Source organism: Scylla paramamosain, chromosome 24 (assembly GCF_035594125.1).
Source record: "Scylla paramamosain isolate STU-SP2022 chromosome 24, ASM3559412v1, whole genome shotgun sequence".
Classification (NCBI taxonomy): Eukaryota; Metazoa; Arthropoda; class Malacostraca; order Decapoda; family Portunidae; genus Scylla; species Scylla paramamosain.
Window position 1 is genome coordinate 995,001 of NC_087174.1, and position 18,542 is coordinate 1,013,542.

Genomic DNA, 18,542 nt, shown 5'->3' on the forward strand with positions numbered 1-18,542 from the left:
TATAAAGTACTGCTGCTGGAGATAAATATCTGTCACCTAATGAACAGTATCCTGCTTCCATTTATACCATGGATATTATCACAGTAGTAAAAGTTATCGGGTGTTGTGTAGCTGTATATATTTAGTACATGTACTATGAATGTCGGGATGAAAGTAATGTAGTGTCGGGAAGCGCGTGTATCTATGCCTGTTTTCACACCTCCGCACAGTGACACTTTAAAGCTTCTAATGTGATCCCTGAGACTCGCCACACCTTTATTAGGCGAGGAGAGCTGACCTGTCCACGCTGTTCAGGTTTGCTTCCCGGCTGTCATCTAAACTTAAACCATACACGAACGGCTATTCTTTTCTCTCTCTCTCTCTCTCTCTCTCTCTCTCTCTCTCTCTCTCTCTCAAGAATATTTTGTGTGTGTGTGTGTGTGTGTGTGTGTGTGTGTGTGTGTGTGTGTGTGTGTGTTTGTTCTGAGTCACGCCTCAGAGCACGCTGTGTGAAATAGTGTGACACAATGACGAAGTGTCTCTGACATGAAAGGGACATCACAGATACTGTCCAGAAAAAAATATATAAATAAATAAAAAAGTAGGGAAAAGTTTCAGTACAATAACTGGAAGGGCCAGCTCCGCCCCGCCCCACCCCGCCAAGACGGGAGGCCTCGCTGGGGAACCCCGCGCCCCGCCGCCCAACACTCACTAATGAGGGCTAACTAGTTTACCGCTGCTGCCACCTGACCAGCATGGAGATGAGCAGCGGAAGGGCGTCAGTGTGGCTGCCGGCGACGGTGTCCCTCACTGCCCTCCTCTCCCGCTTTCATATATATATATATATATATATATATATATATATATATATATATATATATATATATATATATATATATATATATATATATATATATATATATATATATATATATATATATATATATATATATATATATATATATATATATATATATATAATATATTAATACACACACACACTCCCTTCCCTTTCACACATAATGCTCATACTACGAATTGAGTTCAATATTCAGGTAAATTTACAGCGTAGACAAAGGAAATAAATGAGTAGTAATACTATTCTCTGCCATCCAGACTTGCTAATGACATCATAAAGGAGTGACAGCAAGAATTTATTGGCTGCTCGGGAAGAGTTCCCATTCGTGTTAGTGTGGACGTTAGAATCAGATTGTGTAATTCTCTTAATGTCGGTTTATGCCTTTAGTTCAATATAAAAGTAATGCATGTATGTTATGGCGGGATTCCATGCGCGGGGAGATACACTGAAGTTTTTTCTTTTTATCTTTTTTTTTTTTTTTACATCGTGAGTGTATCGTTTTACAATTCTCCTTGAAAAATGTTAATGATTGGTCGGGCCAGGAAGTGACGTGTGCCCAGGTGTGCCGTCGCCACTCCTAATGACAAAGGTATGTTATAGTTACATCACCTCTCGCCTTCTCCTTTTGAATTTAATCAATGAAAAGCTACTTCGCTTCTAAGGAGCTTTTGACCCTACCGGAACTCATATTGAATTGTAAACATACTGGCAAAAGTGTGTGTGTGTGTGTGTGTGTGTGTGTGTGTGTGTGTGTGTGTGTGTGTGTGCGCGCATCATAAGGAATGTTGCTGTAGGTGTGGCGGTGATGACGCAAGTCGCATTGACAGACAGCAAATGCTCTGTGTTAGCAATACGTGTACCTGTTAGCGGCCCTTGTAGTCCACCGCGCCGCGATGTAGTCACTTTGGACCTGCTGTTAATGGAACACGGCTAAGTGTTTTCAAGTCGATGAGGACAGAATACGAATCCAGTCTCGAGGGGACGAGGCTGCGAGCCACCGCTGCACCCTCGTCTGTCTCGTTTCTCTATTTATTTAGCTGTTTTACGTAATTAGTTCCTCTCACGAGAAAGCTGTTTTACATTGGAGCAATTTAACTTGTTCTTTGATTCAAGGGTACTTGACTCTCGAAAACGTCTTTTGTTCTTTATTTTTTATTTCAGATTTTCTCTCTCTAGTGTTATTCAACGCAAATCGGAGAAGAATAACACAAATCGGAGAGACTTGCGTGTTTAATGTGACAGCAAAATGAGAGTAAAATGATCCAGCCTGGCAAGACACTCACTGAAAGCTTGAAAACTGTATCACACAACCTGCCTATGAGCAGTTTTATCCCGACAAAGACTGTGCCTTTCACCAATCTGCGTCTGAAGTCTGGAGGTGGTGTAATCTCAAGTGACGCACAGCATAACTATTTCTTCCTCCCAGATACCGCCATGTTTGGTTACGAGTATTTATTTCATCGCACTATTCCGGTTTTGAGAATCGCCCTCCTCTCTCCATCTGGCAGGTGAACAAGCCTTAAGTTTTTCCATTTCCAGTGACCCGGAACAGATGGTCCAGCAACTTATATCTGTATCTCGACTCGTTTCTGAAACACACACACACACACACACACACACACACACACACACACACACACACACACACACACACACACACACACACACACACACACACACACACACACACACACATACAGCTTTCATGATGTTTTCCTTGACTCATTTCGTTGCGTTTTTCGTTACATTTTCTTCTTCCTCTGAGACTACAACTTTATTTCCGTTCTGCTTCTTAATGCCCCTCAGCGTGGTCTCTCAGGGCACCGCGGCGTCTCCCCCGCAACATATAAGCTCGTGCTGCTGATGGCGGTCTCATTTTTTTCCTTACTGACCTTCTTGTATAATCCTCTTCTGATTATTATGTTGTGGTTCTTTTCCTTTCCCTCCCCGGTGCGTTTTTTTCCATCACAACACAATTTCTTTATTCAGTTCGTAATTATTTTGTTTCTTTTCCATTCGTTCCTGTTATCCTTTTTCTTGTAAGGCTGTTTTGTTGCCCTGCAATGTTTCCATCTAGTTATTCTGTTTTTTCTTTTCCTTCTCTACTTTTGCTTTTTTTTGTATTTTTTTTAGATTCTGCAATATAATTTCTTCTGATTGTTATATATATTTTTTTCCTTTTATCTCCCCATTCCCTTTCCCTGTTATAAAACGATTTACTTATTGTGTAGAATGATCCCTTTTGCTTATTCTCTTTTCTTCATTTACTTCCGCTGCTCTCATCCTTTTCCTTGCTCTATCAGTATTTTCTTATTCTGCAGTATAGTTTCTTTCGACAGTTCTGTTGCTTTTCCTTTTCTGTTCGTCTTCTCACCTCTTTCCACGATGTAGCACTTTTTGTTTATCCAGTAGTATAGTTTCTCCTGTATATAAATCATCCTTTTTTTTTTCCATAATTCTCCTGATAGTGGGTCAGTAAACCCGCATCCCTCTCAGGTGCACCCAATATCATCACAGAATCCTACGCGTTCTCGATATTTGCACGAGCTCTCCAAGAAGACAATTTAGGGACAGTTCGGCTTAGGCGCTACCCTACCTAAAAGCCGCGGGGAGGTGTAGCAAACATTGCGTAAACATTGAGCAAACTGTGAACCAGATTTGCGAGGCTATTCAGTCCAATTTAATGCAGCCAGAGAGGTGGTGGGGGAGAAAGGGTCGGCGAGAGAGAGAGAGAGAGAGAGAGAGAGAGAGAGAGAGAGAGAGAGAGAGAGAGAGAGAGAGAGAGAGAGAGAGAGAGAGAGAGAGAGAGAGTTACACGCTCGACTAACCTTGCCAAATAGATTTTAATGTTCGGGGTGACACTCAGACAGACGAAACCGAGAGACAGAAACTGACTCGGGCAGACGGGGAGCCGGACGGACGCAGATAAACGATGACATAAGTAACAAAAAAGTTTATATAAAGAAAAAACGCGAGAAAAACCTTAAAATTCCTCTCGGTCTGACGCACGCAAGCTCACCCACTCGTCACCGCCACCTTCCTCACCCGCAACTCACGACACGGGTGGTGGCACAAGCGACCCGCTCATGGGTGTGGCTGACGGGGAAGACACACGACTCAGACACAGAAAGCACGTGGGTCGCGGTGAGCACCTCTGAACAGCTGTGCCAACACCGCAAGGGGGACGGCGGACTCGGCGAGAAATTGACACTAACAACGCAAGTTCCCGAGTTTTCCCGTAATGACCGCGAGGAAGAGGGAAGGAGGGCAGGGAAGGAGCGAGGGGAGGGGAGGGGAGGGGTGATAATGAAGTAACACGCGAGACAAATGGGAAGGGAAAGAAGAGAGGGGAGAGTTGGCAGCTTAGAGACGGTGGTGGTGGGCAGGACTTACAAGAAGAGTGGAAAAGTTGCTGAGAGAGAGAGAGAGAGAGAGAGAGAGAGAGAGAGAGAGAGAGAGAGAGAGAGAGAGAGAGAGAGAGAGAGAAGTAGCCACATGACAAAAATAGACGCCGGAAAGAACAGAGCGGAAAGGGATTAAAAGATTGCACTCACCAGAGAGAGAGAGAGAGAGAGAGAGAGAGAGAGAGAGAGAGAGAGAGAGAGAGATACTATTCCTCTTGTTCTCTCTCTCTCTCTCTCTCTCTCTTCACAAGATATTCTCATCAGTCACACTTTTCACTCTTAGTCTGCGGCAAAAATAACTTTTAATATACTTTTCCGCACCTCTGTTTTTCCCCCGTTGCTATACACACATCCTTACTCCCTCACCTCTCTCGTGTATTGGCCGCGTGCACATTCCGCCGCGCCCTCCCCGCCGCCACCCAATATCTGTGTCCAATGCTCGGGATGCCTCAAAATGCTAGCTCGTAATAATGGTTCCTCTGCTACCAGCCTGACCTCCTTTCTAGCTATCAGTATCTGTTCGTGTCCTCACATTTTCGTTTTCTCTCTCTCTCTCTCTCTCTCTCTCTCTCTCTCTCTCTCTCTCTCTCTCTCTCTCTCTCTCTCTCTCTCTCTCTCTCGTGCCGTTTCTTCGATTGATTCTAAGTACCTTGAAATGCCTCCATCTTTATATCTTTTCTTGTGCATTATGTAAGTCAAGTTTTGTAGCGTCTTTCTGTAAGTAAAAACGTGCGGTCATGTAGCTTCTGTGTTCCTTTCTTTCTTGTACTTGCAGGTATACCTAGTCATCACACACTTACCTCTGCCTCTATGTTCATTCCAGCGGACCCCAGCCACACACCCATACCTTTGTCCACTCCTTGAGGTGCCCCACTAAGGTGCCCTCATCCTCCGCGCCATACACAAGACAAACAAAAGCCGCCACATGAAAACACGCACAGCCTTCTCGTGAGCCGCACCTCCCTTGGTCTTCCATTGTGCGGCCTTTCCTTCCCTTTGGCAGCATAAGGGCGCCCCCATGGACACCTGAACCTCCGCCAGACAGCTCCTCTTTCCATCCAACACTAACCTAACCGACACACATCCAAGCGAATTCTTAATGTGGATGGTATGTGCGTATTGTGCTGAGGGTTCGTCTGGGTTGTTTACATGTGTTTGTGTCTTATGCATCGTCTGTCTGTCTGTCTGTCTGTCTGTCTGTCTGTCTATCCACCCATCTATTTATATCTCAGTATCTATGGAGCTTTGAACAAACAGGTGCGTGTCTTGTTGGTGGCCTTGTTATTGGTGATCTAGTGTTGTGTTCAGGTGTACAGGTGGCTGTGCTTGTGAAGGCTTGTTATGCATGGACGTAGTGTTATCTGTAGAGGCACGTGGTGGTAATGGCGCGAAGGCTTGTGTGGTGCACCTGTTTACATAGGTCTTTTGTTCTCTCTCTCTCTCTCTCTCTCTCTCTCTCTCTCTCTCTCTCTCTCTCTCTCTCTCTCTCTCTCTCTCTCTCTCCCTCCTCGCTGACTTATTTCCTTTTTAACATTTCTGACGGGTCGAGGCTTTGCCAGGTTTTCTCTCTCACCTCGTAATGGTTCGAGTTTGTTTCTCGAATGACCCGCCACGACCCTCCGCCAGGGATGCCTTAGGGCTGCTTTCCGCGGCACTCTTTTGATCGAGGTTGGCGAGGCGATGTGTGCGTGTAGCGGAAAGATAGAGGGTTGCTGAGACGCTAAGGAGGGTCGTGTGTGTGTGTGTGTGTGTGTGTGTGTGTGTGTGGCAAGAGATGATGGTGTGATGTTTTACTTTGTTTTTCTCTTGTATTTGTTTATATTTGTGGCTGTGTGTGGTGGAAACTTCGTGATGGTGGTGATTATTACTGTAATGGTGGTGGTGGTGATTAATAGAGTGACTGTAATCGTTTCTTTGTGTTGGGGTGGTGGTGGTGATGGTGATGGTGGTGTTGGTGGAGATAGAGGCAGTGTTGTTGTTGTTGTTGTTGTTATTGGCGATGGTGGTGATGTAAGCTTATTCAATAGTGTTGTTCTTGTTAGTTGTTGGTGGTGGTGATAATGGTAGAAATCCGTCTGTAGTGGCGGTGGTGGTGGCGGCGGTGGTGGTGGCGATCCTCCTCTTGGTGCTGCTCGTAATTGCAAACTTTTTATTTTTGTTTAGAGACTTTCAAGATTTTTTTTTCGCTCGTACTTAAAAAAAAAAAAAAGACAAATAAAAGGCGCAAAGTTGGACGCTGGAGCCTTTACCCAGAGCACACCGAGGAACACACAGCACTCCCGCTAATGTGATGCTGCTGCCCGCGGCGTGTTTCACCTTTTTACGTATCCTTTAATGAGAAATCCCCTCAAATAATTTACCTGAATGCTTCACCTGCAATCACGTTCATCATATTGCTTCATAACATTTTTACTCAGGGAATAAAAAAATGAAAGAAAAGGAAAGAAAGAAAACAATAGCTAGAGATAGATATCGAAGAGCACTTTTTTTTTTATTTCTTTGATTTTTTTGCGTTTATTTTTAGTAATGTATTTGTAAGAGCAATCAATCATTTTTTTTAACATGATACTTCACATATTTTTAATTTGTTTCTTTCATGTCATGGAATTTTTATCTATTGTTATATCTTTTACGTTGTTTCAGTCGAGTGAAGCAAACTATTCCGTACTTTTATGCGCGGCAGGGAGCGTGGGCTGTACATTCATTTATTTAAGGCGAAAGAAAGACGTCCGGGAGTGTGAAAGTCATCCATTCCCTTGACACGAGGAATGGCGGGCGTGTACTGTGGGGGTCACACCCTGCTTCACTCACTGGTGTCACGTGCGGCGACTCCTGTCTTGGCCGGCTCAACGAGATGTACTAGAGAGAGAGAGAGAGAGAGAGAGAGAGAGAGAGAGAGAGAGAGAGAGAGAGAGAGAGAGAGAGAGAGAGAGAGACGGGCGAACAGACCGACTTGCGTTAGAAAAACCAACTTAAACATAAATTGAACTGGAGTAAGAGATTTTAAGCTTATGCTGCGTCAGTCTGTGGGTGGAATATGAAGGAGAGGGAGAGAGCGAGAGAGAAGTGGCAAGGGAATAGGACTAGAGGGCGGGAGAGGGGAGAGAGAGGAGAGGAGAGGAGGCAGGAGGCAATAAATTGGGAAAGGGGAGAGAGGGCGTGGTGTTGTCAGGTGGAGATTGATAGTTTTGTAGCGGCGCAAGATTATGGGTTACAATAAAATGTGACGGAACCAGGTAGAATGAGAGAGGGTGCGGTTACGGGAGGATTAGTTAGGGATGCAGGCCGTGGATGGATGAGGTGCGCTGGTGGGAAGTGGGAAGTGTTGGTGGTGCTAGAGTGTGGTATTGTATGGCAGAGTAGAGGGAAGAGATGGGAGAGGGAGGAAGGAAGGGGAGGGATGGTGTGGTGTGTAATGCGATTTTTATTGCGTGGTGTTGGTGGTGGTGTTGGAATATGGTTGAGTCTACGATATCCTCAAACGTTCTATTATTTTAACGGATCATATTACGTTTTCTAGGGTTTCAAGGATTCTTTTTATTGATTCTAGTGATAGCTCAACAGAGATTTCGCATCATTAACTAAATAAAAGAAAAAAAAACATCCATGAGACTTTTGAAAATATTCCTGTGAAAACCTGAAACTATTTAAAAGTATAGACCAGTGTGGTGAAATTAGAGAGAGAGAGAGAGAGAGAGAGAGAGAGAGAGAGAGAGAGAGAGAGAGAGAGAGAGAGAGAGAGAGAGAGAGAGAGAGAGAGAGAGAGAGAGAGAGAGAGAGAGAGAGAGAGAGAGAATGTTCTGTGATGTTTTTGATACTAGTGGTGATGTTTGAGTATGGCATAGCGTTGCAGGGTAACAAAGAGAAGAGGAGACGGGAGAAGTAGAGAAAAGGACGGAGGAATGAAGATGTGGAGGTTGATAATGGAACTTTTATTGTAAAATTATGATGGACGGGACAAGTGCTGCAAAGAATGACGTGCAAAGTTTTCTGTTTTTTTTATATTTTTATTTTCAAAGTGTACAAAGGAGTGAGCTGGCGGGCGGCGGTGGTGAGTTGAGGCATGTTTGTTGTCGTTGTTGTTGTTGTTGTCGTTGTCATTGTTGCTATTGTTGGTGGTGCCGCTGTTGTTGTTACTGGAGCTCATGGTGGCGGCTGTAGTGGATAAATATAAAACTTGTGTGCTGGTGGTGGTGGTGGTGATGTTCATTGCCATTCATATTTATTCTCCTCTCGTGTGCATATTGTCATTTTTATGTGTTAACAGAAACCGAGTTGAAGTGGGAAATAGAGATAAAACTGAATGTAGGGGGGAATGCTGGAGTTAAATGATTAGTGTAGGTGACGTAATGGACTTTTGAAGTGGTGGCCCGTTAGTAAAAGTGTGGTATGAAAGACAGTTAAATGGACAGCTAATTTTTGTATTGGTAAATATAGTGATCATCACAAAACGAATGCAATAACGTTTTCAAAGCTACCACCACCACCACCACTACTACTACTACTACTACTACTACTACTACTACTACTACTACTGGTGTTGCTGCTGCTACAACCTCTACAACAAATAATAATGTAAAACAATGGTAGGTGGGCGGGCGGAGAAACAGAGGGAGTGGGCGGCGGGCGTCAGTATTTGGACGGCTGGGGCGCGGCGTCCACTGATGTACTTCTGAGGGAGAGAAAGAGGAAGAGAAAATAAATTATGTGGAGAACGAGTGTGGAAGAAAATGGAGGCCAGGAGCAAAAAGGAGTGGGCGTGGCGGAGATCTTACGTGGATGTGGAGGAACAGAAGGTGCAGGAGGAGGAGGAGGAGGAGGAGGAGGAGGAGGAGGAGGAGGAGGAGGAGGAGGAAGGTGACTAATGTAGGGGATCACCAGCTGGGACGAGTGACAGGTGAACCCCCTTCAGACAAATGGATGGGAGGGCTGCTGCTGCTGCTGCTCCTCCTCCTCCTCCTCCTCCTCCTCCTCCTCCTCCTCCTCCTCTTCCTCCTCCTCCTTCTCTGCAGCAGATTTAACGTTACCACGACTATTTTTTTTTACATTTTATTTTTAACCGATGAAACTTTTTATATGTTCCTACAAAACTCAACCCACCCTTCGTATTTTTGCTCCGCACCCTCACCGCCTCATTTATTTTTTTCATTCCTATCCATATATTTTTTAACTCTCTCTCTCTCTCTCTCTCTCTCTCTCTCTCTCTCTCTCTCTCTCTCTCTCTCTCTCTCTCTCTCTCAGGGTAATGCCGTAGATAGCCTACTCTGCATTCTTCTTGCTCACTCGCGTGTTAAATGCAGGTCCTTTGATTTTTGCGAGATATTATTAGATTTTCCCTCTCGCAGCTGCACGCATCAGCCGCCACCTCAGCGCCGCCCCTGCATGTAGAGAAGGGAGATGAGGCGGGGAGGAAGCGACGGGCGGAGAACAGATGAGGAGAGACGTGGTGAAGACGAGGGTGACGGGGTGGAGTGTAAGCCAAGGAAAGGGGCGGCAAGGTGGTGTGAGATTGGGAGGGGCCTGAAGGATCTTTTGTTCAGAGGCGACGAGGTTCATTTAGGGAGAGGAGGTGAGCTGCGATGCTGTGTACGTAGGTGGGCTGTGAGAGTCTTATTTATTCAGTGGTAAAGTGAGGAGGAGTAAAAAAGGAAGCAAAGTTTCCTTCAAAAAGACTTGAGGGGGAAAAAAAAGGCTTGAGAAGGATGAGGAAGAAGAGGAGGAGGAGGAGCTGAGGAGTGCAGGCAATGGTTGTTCTTAGAAGGGACGGATAAAGAGGAGGTGGAAAATGGGTTTCTGTTCTTAGAGGAGGAGAGATAAAAACCGAGAAAGAAGAAAAGAAGAGAAAAATGTGAAAATAGAAGTAGTATTGTTCTGGAGGGAAGAATAAAATGGAAAAGCTGAACTCCGTGCCAGACTAAAGCATCAGCTGTCTGCTGTGTGTGAGTCGCGTTAGTCACAGGATCCCACTATACCTGGCCTCGCGTGGCGCCAGGTGCAGTCATTCACCTTTCACTGACATGGCAGGTTGTTAAGTCCTCTGTCTGTCTTTATAACCAAGTCATTATGGACTAATTTGACCATTGAACAAGGGAAAGCAGTCCTGGCATGGCCGTGTCATTGTGCGCATCATGAACAGACATATTTATGAGCAGAAAGTATGTAGGAGTTTAAGTTACATGGATATCTTATTTATGTGTATGTGCGTGTGCCGCGGACATATACTCGTCATCATAATAATAAGCCATGCTATTCCGTGCCGCTGGTGGAATGGTTAGCGCCCAGGATGATCCGCATGAGTTCACGTCCAGGCCACTTCATCCGACACACATATAATTCAGCTGTCCACCCTCACGTGCATGATTGGTCGTTAATTTAGAAGCAAGAGCGACACTCAGGAGGGGTGACCATGGTAATCTGTGGGAGGCGGGATTCCGGGATCATGCGTCCAAGGAGGCTTGTGGCTGAGTGACCCAGCGGTGGGAGGCGGCGTGGCGCTGAGCCGTGTTCCTAACAGTGAAATGTAGACACGTATTCAGTGAAATGTAGACTCGTATTTTTTAAGACTTTGCTCTCTCTTTAATTTCAAAGGCCACAGAGATGATTAAGTAAAAATGTATGTTCTTTTCCATCCTTGAACTAAACTGTCGCTAGAATCATGAAAACACTAAAGCCCCGAGCCACTACAACAAGAATCGGTTCAAAGCAGTCTGGATAAGATACCGAAGCCTTTAGGAATACGGACTGAGATATCCATGAAAAAGAAGCATTTTTTAACATTCGGTGCTAAATGAACCTTTGTTGTGGATGAAGGTATTAAAATGCGTTAACTTGTGATAGATTCTAGAACGAAATCGCACCAAATCACGCACTGAATGAAGAGCAAGATGTATGAAAACACACAAGCGAGGCAGCAGAGGAGAACAGACGCCAGGCAGGTGTGCGCAATAATACCTGTGGAAGCGCATTAAGGATTAAGGAACACACACACACACACACACACACACACACACACACCTCCAGCTTTCATTTCCACACCACCTCCACTCCTCTCCTTCCAGCCAATTTTTCATCCCATCTCAGCCACACTTTTTCGCCTCCCTCAGTCTCACCCAGCATCATGCCGCCTCCATTAACCTCCTGCGAACATCCCATTCTTCAGGGGTAACTAAATTTTCCCCCTTGCCTGCTTGTGTTTTGCAGATATCAACAGCAGAGAGAGAGAGAGAGAGAGAGAGAGAGAGAGAGAGAGAGAGAGAGAGAGAGAGAGAGAGAGAGAGAGAGAGAGAGAGAGAGAGAATCAGGTAGGTAATTGCAAGCCACGCCAACTTTATGACATATTCGAGGCTCCAACAGCTGGACATTTCGCTGAAGTTTATTAATTAAGCAAGTCCGAGAGTAGGAGGTGTTAATTAGCCTCTAATGAAGACGTGGATAATTGATGACAAGGACACCAATCATCCGTGAATGAATTAAATGATACATACAAGGTGGGCACGAAATTTGAAACCCTTAATGGCTGCCGCTCTCTCCCGTCGACGCTGTCCGTGTTTTATGTGCGAACCTAATTTGGCGGCAACGATTGAATGGGGGCCTGGGGTGGTGGTGGTAGCGGTGGCGGTGATGGTGGTGGTAGTGTTGGTGTTGTTGTTGTTGTTGCTGTTTTTCTTTTTTCTTCTCTCTATTCATTTTCATCATCTTCTTCTTCTTTTCCTTGCTTATGTTTTTGTATATATTTTTGCTCTTCCTGTTTTTCTTGCTCTTCCTGTTGTTGTTCTGTCTTTCTTGTTCTTATTCTTCTTATCTTTCTTGTTTTTTTCATATTCTTATTGATTTTCTTGTTTTTGCTCTTTTCTTGTTCTTCATATTCTTTTTGTGCCTTTTCTTTTCTTGTTTTCTTGTTCTTTTTTCTTCCTAGAATTGTTCTTGTTCTTTGTGCTACTACTAATACTTGTACTACTACTACTACATCACCCCCATCACCACCACCACCACCACCACCACCACCACCACCACCACCAGTACTAGTCGAGGTAGCAATAGCGTAGCGACTTAATTAAAATTCTTCTTTAAATGAACAGTTTCGGTGAAAGAAAGGGTCAAAAAGTAGGTATGGGCTTTTCACATGTTTAATTAAGTTTCTTGTGAAATTTCCTGAAACTTGTTCTGTGGCTTGCTTCTTTCCACCTGGCTGTTCATCTATCTGTGTGTGGAGGGAGGAAGAAGAGGAGGGAGAGGAGACAAGAGGGAGAGGGAGAGAGAAAAGAGAGAGGTAGGGGATTTCGCTGGATTGGATATAGGGAGGAGGTAGGCTGGAGGGGAGGGACAGATGGGGTGATGTGTGTGGTTTTTTTTTTTTTGTTTGTGTTTTTTTCTTTTTCGTGTTTTGTTGTTGGTGTTGTGAGGGTTCCTGTTGCCTCGTGTTTATTATTTTCCCGTCAGTTGGTGTCAGTTTGTTGTGTCAAAGTAGTGTGTGTGTGTGTGTGTGCTTCGTTTTGCGTCTCTCTCTCTCTCTCTCTCTCTCTCTCTCTCTCTCTCTCTCTCTCTCTCTCACACACCAGACTTTTCCATTTTTAGCTTCAACTTTTTCCTCTCTTACTTTTAGTCGTGCGTTCATCTATCACCTTCCCCTTCCCTCCTTCTCTCTCTCTCTCTCTCTCTCTCTCTCTCTCTCTCTCTCTCTCTCTCTCTCTCTCTCTCTCTCTCTCTCTCTCTCTCTGTCCCCCTTGCACCTCCCCTTTATGTTCTCCCCTCATACAATCACACTTCCGACCACAATCCAAATACACACAATTCTTCACTTTCTGTACGATCAGGTTCATGGCACTGCCTCTTGTTTGGTGTTTTAGCTGCCTGGCATAAGATTTGACATGATGGAGGAGAGAAGGGGGAGGAGAATAAGGACGGTGATGACAGTGCTGGCGGTGTTGATGGCAGGTGTTGATGGGAAATGCTGCTTCTGATGCTGCTAGCGACGGTAATGTTGGTGATGATGAGATGGGATGGTAAATGTGTTAGTCGATAAGTTTTTTTTTTTCTCTCTCTCTCTCTCTCTCTCTCTCTGCTCGTGAGTTTGAATGATTTTATATTCCTCTCGCTTGTAGTTTTCGCTGTTAACGCATTTTGTTATATGACGGAAGTCGTGACCGCTGCTTCTCTTCCCACCGCTTCGTATTTTAAAACGATGTGTGCTGCACGGTATATTATATACAATTTTAAAATTACTGGCCACGTAACCACACCCGCCGCCGCCACCACCACAGCCATCAACTCCACAAAAATAATAATAAAGACAAGTAAAACATCCTTTCTCGGTACAATTTTACAGTTGAGGCTGCGACAGATGGACACACACACACACACACACACACACACACCACACACACACACACACACACACACACACACCACACACACACACACACACACACACACACACTAATGGAATGAACTGCAAGTAAAGGAGGTTCGCTGAGTGGGCATCAGAACACTAGGGAAAAGCTCTCTGATAGACGAGATACAAGTGTGATAACAGACCACACAACAAAGCTATCACTGGAGATGAATGTGCTGCTGTCTTCATTGTGTCATGGGTGCTCATTGGAAGAAGCGAAGGCAGGGCGGGAGCCAGACAGTGAGGGAAAGAGTGAGGAGAGAGATAAGGATGGGTAGAGAAAGGGACCGGGTAGGGGAGGGTGCGGAGAGATAGTCTATCATTCGGAAGCTTGGAATAATGGTAAATAGCGCAAAAAGTATGAGGAAAGGAAAGGAAGAGGAGGGAGAAGAGTATCAGCGGTGTTATACGTAGAAGCAACGAGACGGAGGAACGGAAGGAGGGAAGGAAAGAAAGTGGGGAAAAAACAGTGAGGAGAGAGAATGATAGCCACTCTTTGGCGGTAGAAATAAGGATGGAAGTGACACAGGCAATAAATCTTGTCGAAACACACACACACACACACACACACACACACACACACACACACACACACACACACACACACACACGAAAAAAAAAAAAAAACACACTATTTTGAGTTCTGTTTCTCCCTGATATTCTTCAACATTTAACTGAACGTATGAATTGACTCAAAAAGGAAGTGTTGAGGAGGAAGAAGAGGCGGTGAGTGTGACAGGCGGCTGATTGTGGAGAAGGCAGTCATTGTCGGCGTAAGGACGGAGGGCGAATGGAAGAAATGAGATTGAAGGGAAGGGAATGGAAAGACACACACACACACACACACACACACACACACACACACACACACACACACACAGAGGGAGAGAGAGGGAGAGAAGGGAAGGGAAGGGAAGGGAAGGGAAGGGAAGGGAAAGGAAAGGAAGAGAGGTGGTAAAAAGAGGAGAAACGAGGGGGATGAGAAGGAATGAAGCAAGGGAGTGGGAGGAGCAACACCCAGGAGGAGGAGGAGGAGGAGGAGGAGGAGGAGGAGGAGGAGGAGGAGGAGGAGGAGGAGGAGGAGGAGGAGGAAGAGGTAGAGCCAGATTGCGTTTGTCCATTGGAAAGATTAAAGCATCAGTCCACCTTTTCCTTAATTACATCAGCCACCTCCACCTGGGAGTCGTTGACTTTGGTGTATAAAAAGTAACTCTACATACACAGATGAAGTGGACGGGAACACGGCGCGTCTATGCTATGGAAAGGCTACAGCACCATTTCATTCTTTAATTACACTAATCAACAGTCAGGAGAGGGAAGGCTTACAATGCAGTGTTATAAGGCAGTTCTACATGTATTGATGAACTAAACGGGGTCATAACGTGCGTTTGTCCATAACACTAACCATCAGACGGGACGTGCAAAAAACTGTTTATTACGTAAATAGCAATACTGATAAAGTAAACAGAGGGTATAGAATATTTTGCGTCCGCTATTTTATACAAAGTAACCCCGCACCGATATATATGAGCTAAGCGGTGAAAATAGCGTAGTTTGCGTTTACTGAGCCATACCAACAACTCTGCTGGTATTTGTGAACTGAACAGGGGGAGAAAAACGTACTTTGCAAGTTTTATAGCGAAAACAACTCTACGGATATTGAAGTAAATGATGTGGGGGTGGGGAGGGTAATTTTGTGTTTATTCTATCATGGTAAATTGAAGACACTGATGAAATGATTAGGATGTGGAAGGGAAGCTTATTTTGAGTGGCTACGGGAACAAGTGATCTGCATGAAGTACTCAACGTATTCATTCCATCATTAGTTACCTGGAATGGCGAGATGATAAAGGAAAACCATCTGGCTATGGTATGCAGTGGGTGGCAATCAGAGTCCATTGACAATTATGGAAACGGAGGAGGAGGAGGAGGAGGAGGATTAAAGGTGGCTTAAGCAGAGAAGTGAAAGGTGTCAGCGATCGGAAAATAAAGGTGGAGAGATGCTGATGTGATGCTTCTGGTCCTGACAGGCTGATTGATGGGCACACGGTTGGACGGATCCCCAGCCAGGCAAGAGCTCACTCTGACAGAGAGGCCACCAGACACACAAGTAGACAGATAAGCAGACACAAACACGGGTGACGTGCAGGCCAGACAGACACAGGTCGATTACTCCAGACGGATGGATACAGCAACTCGACAGAGAGGTAGATAGACAGAGGAATTGATAGATATACGTAGAAAGACGGGCTGAGGAACACACACACACACACACACACACACACACACACACACACACACACACACACACACACACACACACACACACCCCGACAGGGAAATATGGACACCAACACACAGATAAGCTGCCAGACAGATAAGTACAGAGAAATATGGTCTGATCGAGGGAGAAGAAAGAGACAGTGACGGAGTAAACTGGATAAATGGAGTGATACAAAGTGAGGAAAAGCACACACGCTCACACATCGCATCACACACGCTCACACACACACACACACACACACACACACACACACACACACACACACACACACACACACACACATATCAAAGACAGTCAAACACAGACTAAAAATTTGTATATAACTTTTATGTTCTTCCCTTCCCCTCACGAGTCATTCTTCATTCTATCTCTTTTTTATTTTTTTTTCTCTCTTTCTCCTTTACCTATTTTTTCCAGTTATTTATTTTGTTCTGTCACCATGGTTCCCTTTTTCTCTCTCTTTCACTTTTTCTGTGTCTCGCACCTCCGGTATTGTTAACTTTCTGCTGTTACCACTTTTTTATTTCTTTTCCGTCATAAAATTTTAGAATATCCACATTTTTTCCAATATTCATTCTTCCCCTCTGTTTTTTCCCTCTCACCTTTCCTTTGGTTCTTGTCCCGCTTCGTATTTCCTTCTTTCTTCAATCCATACTCCCTCTTGTCGCGATCCACTTTCTTTCTTATTCATAAATTGTGTTACATTTTTCTTGTTTATATGGGTGTCGGTTGCTTTTGGGACGAGAGAAGTATTTTGAGGAACATTGAAAAACATTGTCTTTTAAGGCTTTGGAATTGAATGCACTTGAGTTTTACAGCTGCGAGTGTAACTTGAAAGTAAAGCTTCAGTGATATTGTGCCGAGGTGAATTCAGCCACCTGAATGCGGCACCTGAAAGGCAATATATTAGATGCTGTAACCTTTGGAGCTGAGGATAACTGTGACTTTAATGCATTCGTATTGCTTATCAGGAACATACCTTTAGTCTTATAAATTTAGTGAAAGCTACACTTGAACAACTGTAATGTCTGCAACAAAGTAACTATAAGCTCCAGCCACATGTTAAAGGTTATAGATGTAACCTTAACTTTGAGGGAATTATTCGTATCTTCACCCATCTCTTGAGAGCCAAAGTGTCAGGCTATTCTTGTACCTCGCCTGTGTGTGGACTTCTGAGGTTCTGTATCGTAAAGTTGCAGAATACCTCAGTCTATTATAACATGCTGCAGGAATACGCATCGTTATTTTAGACACTTTAAGCTTTCACTGGAACTGTTTATCAAAGACTACAGATGAAAATGCGGGTTTTCCACTAATAATACAGTCTGTTAAACTATCACTAGAATCATGAAAACACCCTTGAATTGACCAGAGCATTTTAACAGAAGTGGAGCCGAGACTCTGGAATGTTTGGGAATATGGACACAAATCTCACTGGAATTACACAAAAATAATAGAGACTTAAAAACTGAGCTCTTGTAATACTCTTGTTTTGTGAAGTGTACTGTGAGGAAATATATGGACTTACTTTGTTTTCGTCTGCGTTAAGTCAGTAGGTATGTTGGCCTCAAGATCGTGTTTTTCTGTTTTTTATTTTTGCAATCTCTTTTTAGTGAAGGGATTTGGTTCAAGTTTTATGCTGCGTTCTCTATACATATCTCCTGCAACTACCACACTCTTATCTTAAAAGGAAGTAATAATCATGGATAGATATGAAATAGATAAATATCACAGTCGTGTGTCGCTGCAATCTCGTGTTTTCTTGAGTCTTATGATTTAAGTAAATGTTTCTCAGTATTAGTTTTGAGTGTCCCTCAGGTGTGGCGTGGCGAGCAGTGTTGCGTGCACGTCCCTAACACACCTGCATTGCTTCATGAGAACGAACACCTGGTCGCATTTCACAGCGTGGGATCCCCTCCGATGACAAGATTTTGTTATTTTTTTCATTTTGCTGTAGAATATTATCTATGAAAATTATGCACATATATTTTTCTTTCATTTCAAGGATTTAGGTATATTTTAATTTTTAATTTTTCCTATGCAACTTTCATTTACTGCTCTATTTTTTTATACTACAGAATATAAGTTTGAAATACATAATTTACTTTGTACATAATTTATTTTAATCTCAAGGATAAAAGTATATAATTTTTGTTTTCTTTCTATATAGATACCCACTCTCTCTCTCTCTCTCTCTCTCTCTCTCTCTCTCTCTCTCTCTCTCTCTCTCTCTCTCTCTCTCTCATGATATTGCGGTAACGTTACAAAAACCAGCAAGGCTCCCTGGGTCATGTTACGAGTAGTGTGAACTCGCGGGTAACTGTGACGGGGTACGAGGTGAGTGCTTTCATTAGACGCACGATCCAATATTGAATGTGAGGTTATAATGATAATGAGGTAACCATTAATCGGGTTTCCGCCGTGATGCAACCCAAATATTAACTCTTCATCAAACGCAAGCCGGTCATAGCGAGTAATGAGACAAAGGAATGGATTCATCTGGGCGGGGGAGAGAGGCAGAGTGGGTGGGTGGAGCGTGTCATTGCCCCGTGTTGTCCTGTGTTCATGGTAACCTGGCGGAGGTGATCTTCCCTCTCCCACGCTTGCAATGTAGTGTATTGATAA

General features: G+C 44.2%; 1 long non-coding RNA gene across 4 annotated transcripts in view; it reads left to right on the top strand.

Moving 5' to 3' along the window:
- Positions 1–18,542, top strand: part of LOC135112557 (uncharacterized) — a 111,486-nt gene that overhangs the window by 37,612 nt on the left and 55,332 nt on the right. For 2 of the 4 annotated variants that reach the window (XR_010274455.1, XR_010274452.1), the window contains exon 2: positions 15,664–15,840. The exons of 1 other annotated variant lie outside the window; for it this stretch is intronic. This is a non-coding gene — a long non-coding RNA (uncharacterized LOC135112557). Of the gene's footprint in view, positions 1–15,663; positions 15,841–17,735; positions 18,066–18,542 lie in introns of those variants that run through there. One more of the 4 variants, XR_010274454.1, reaches the window with a different exon arrangement.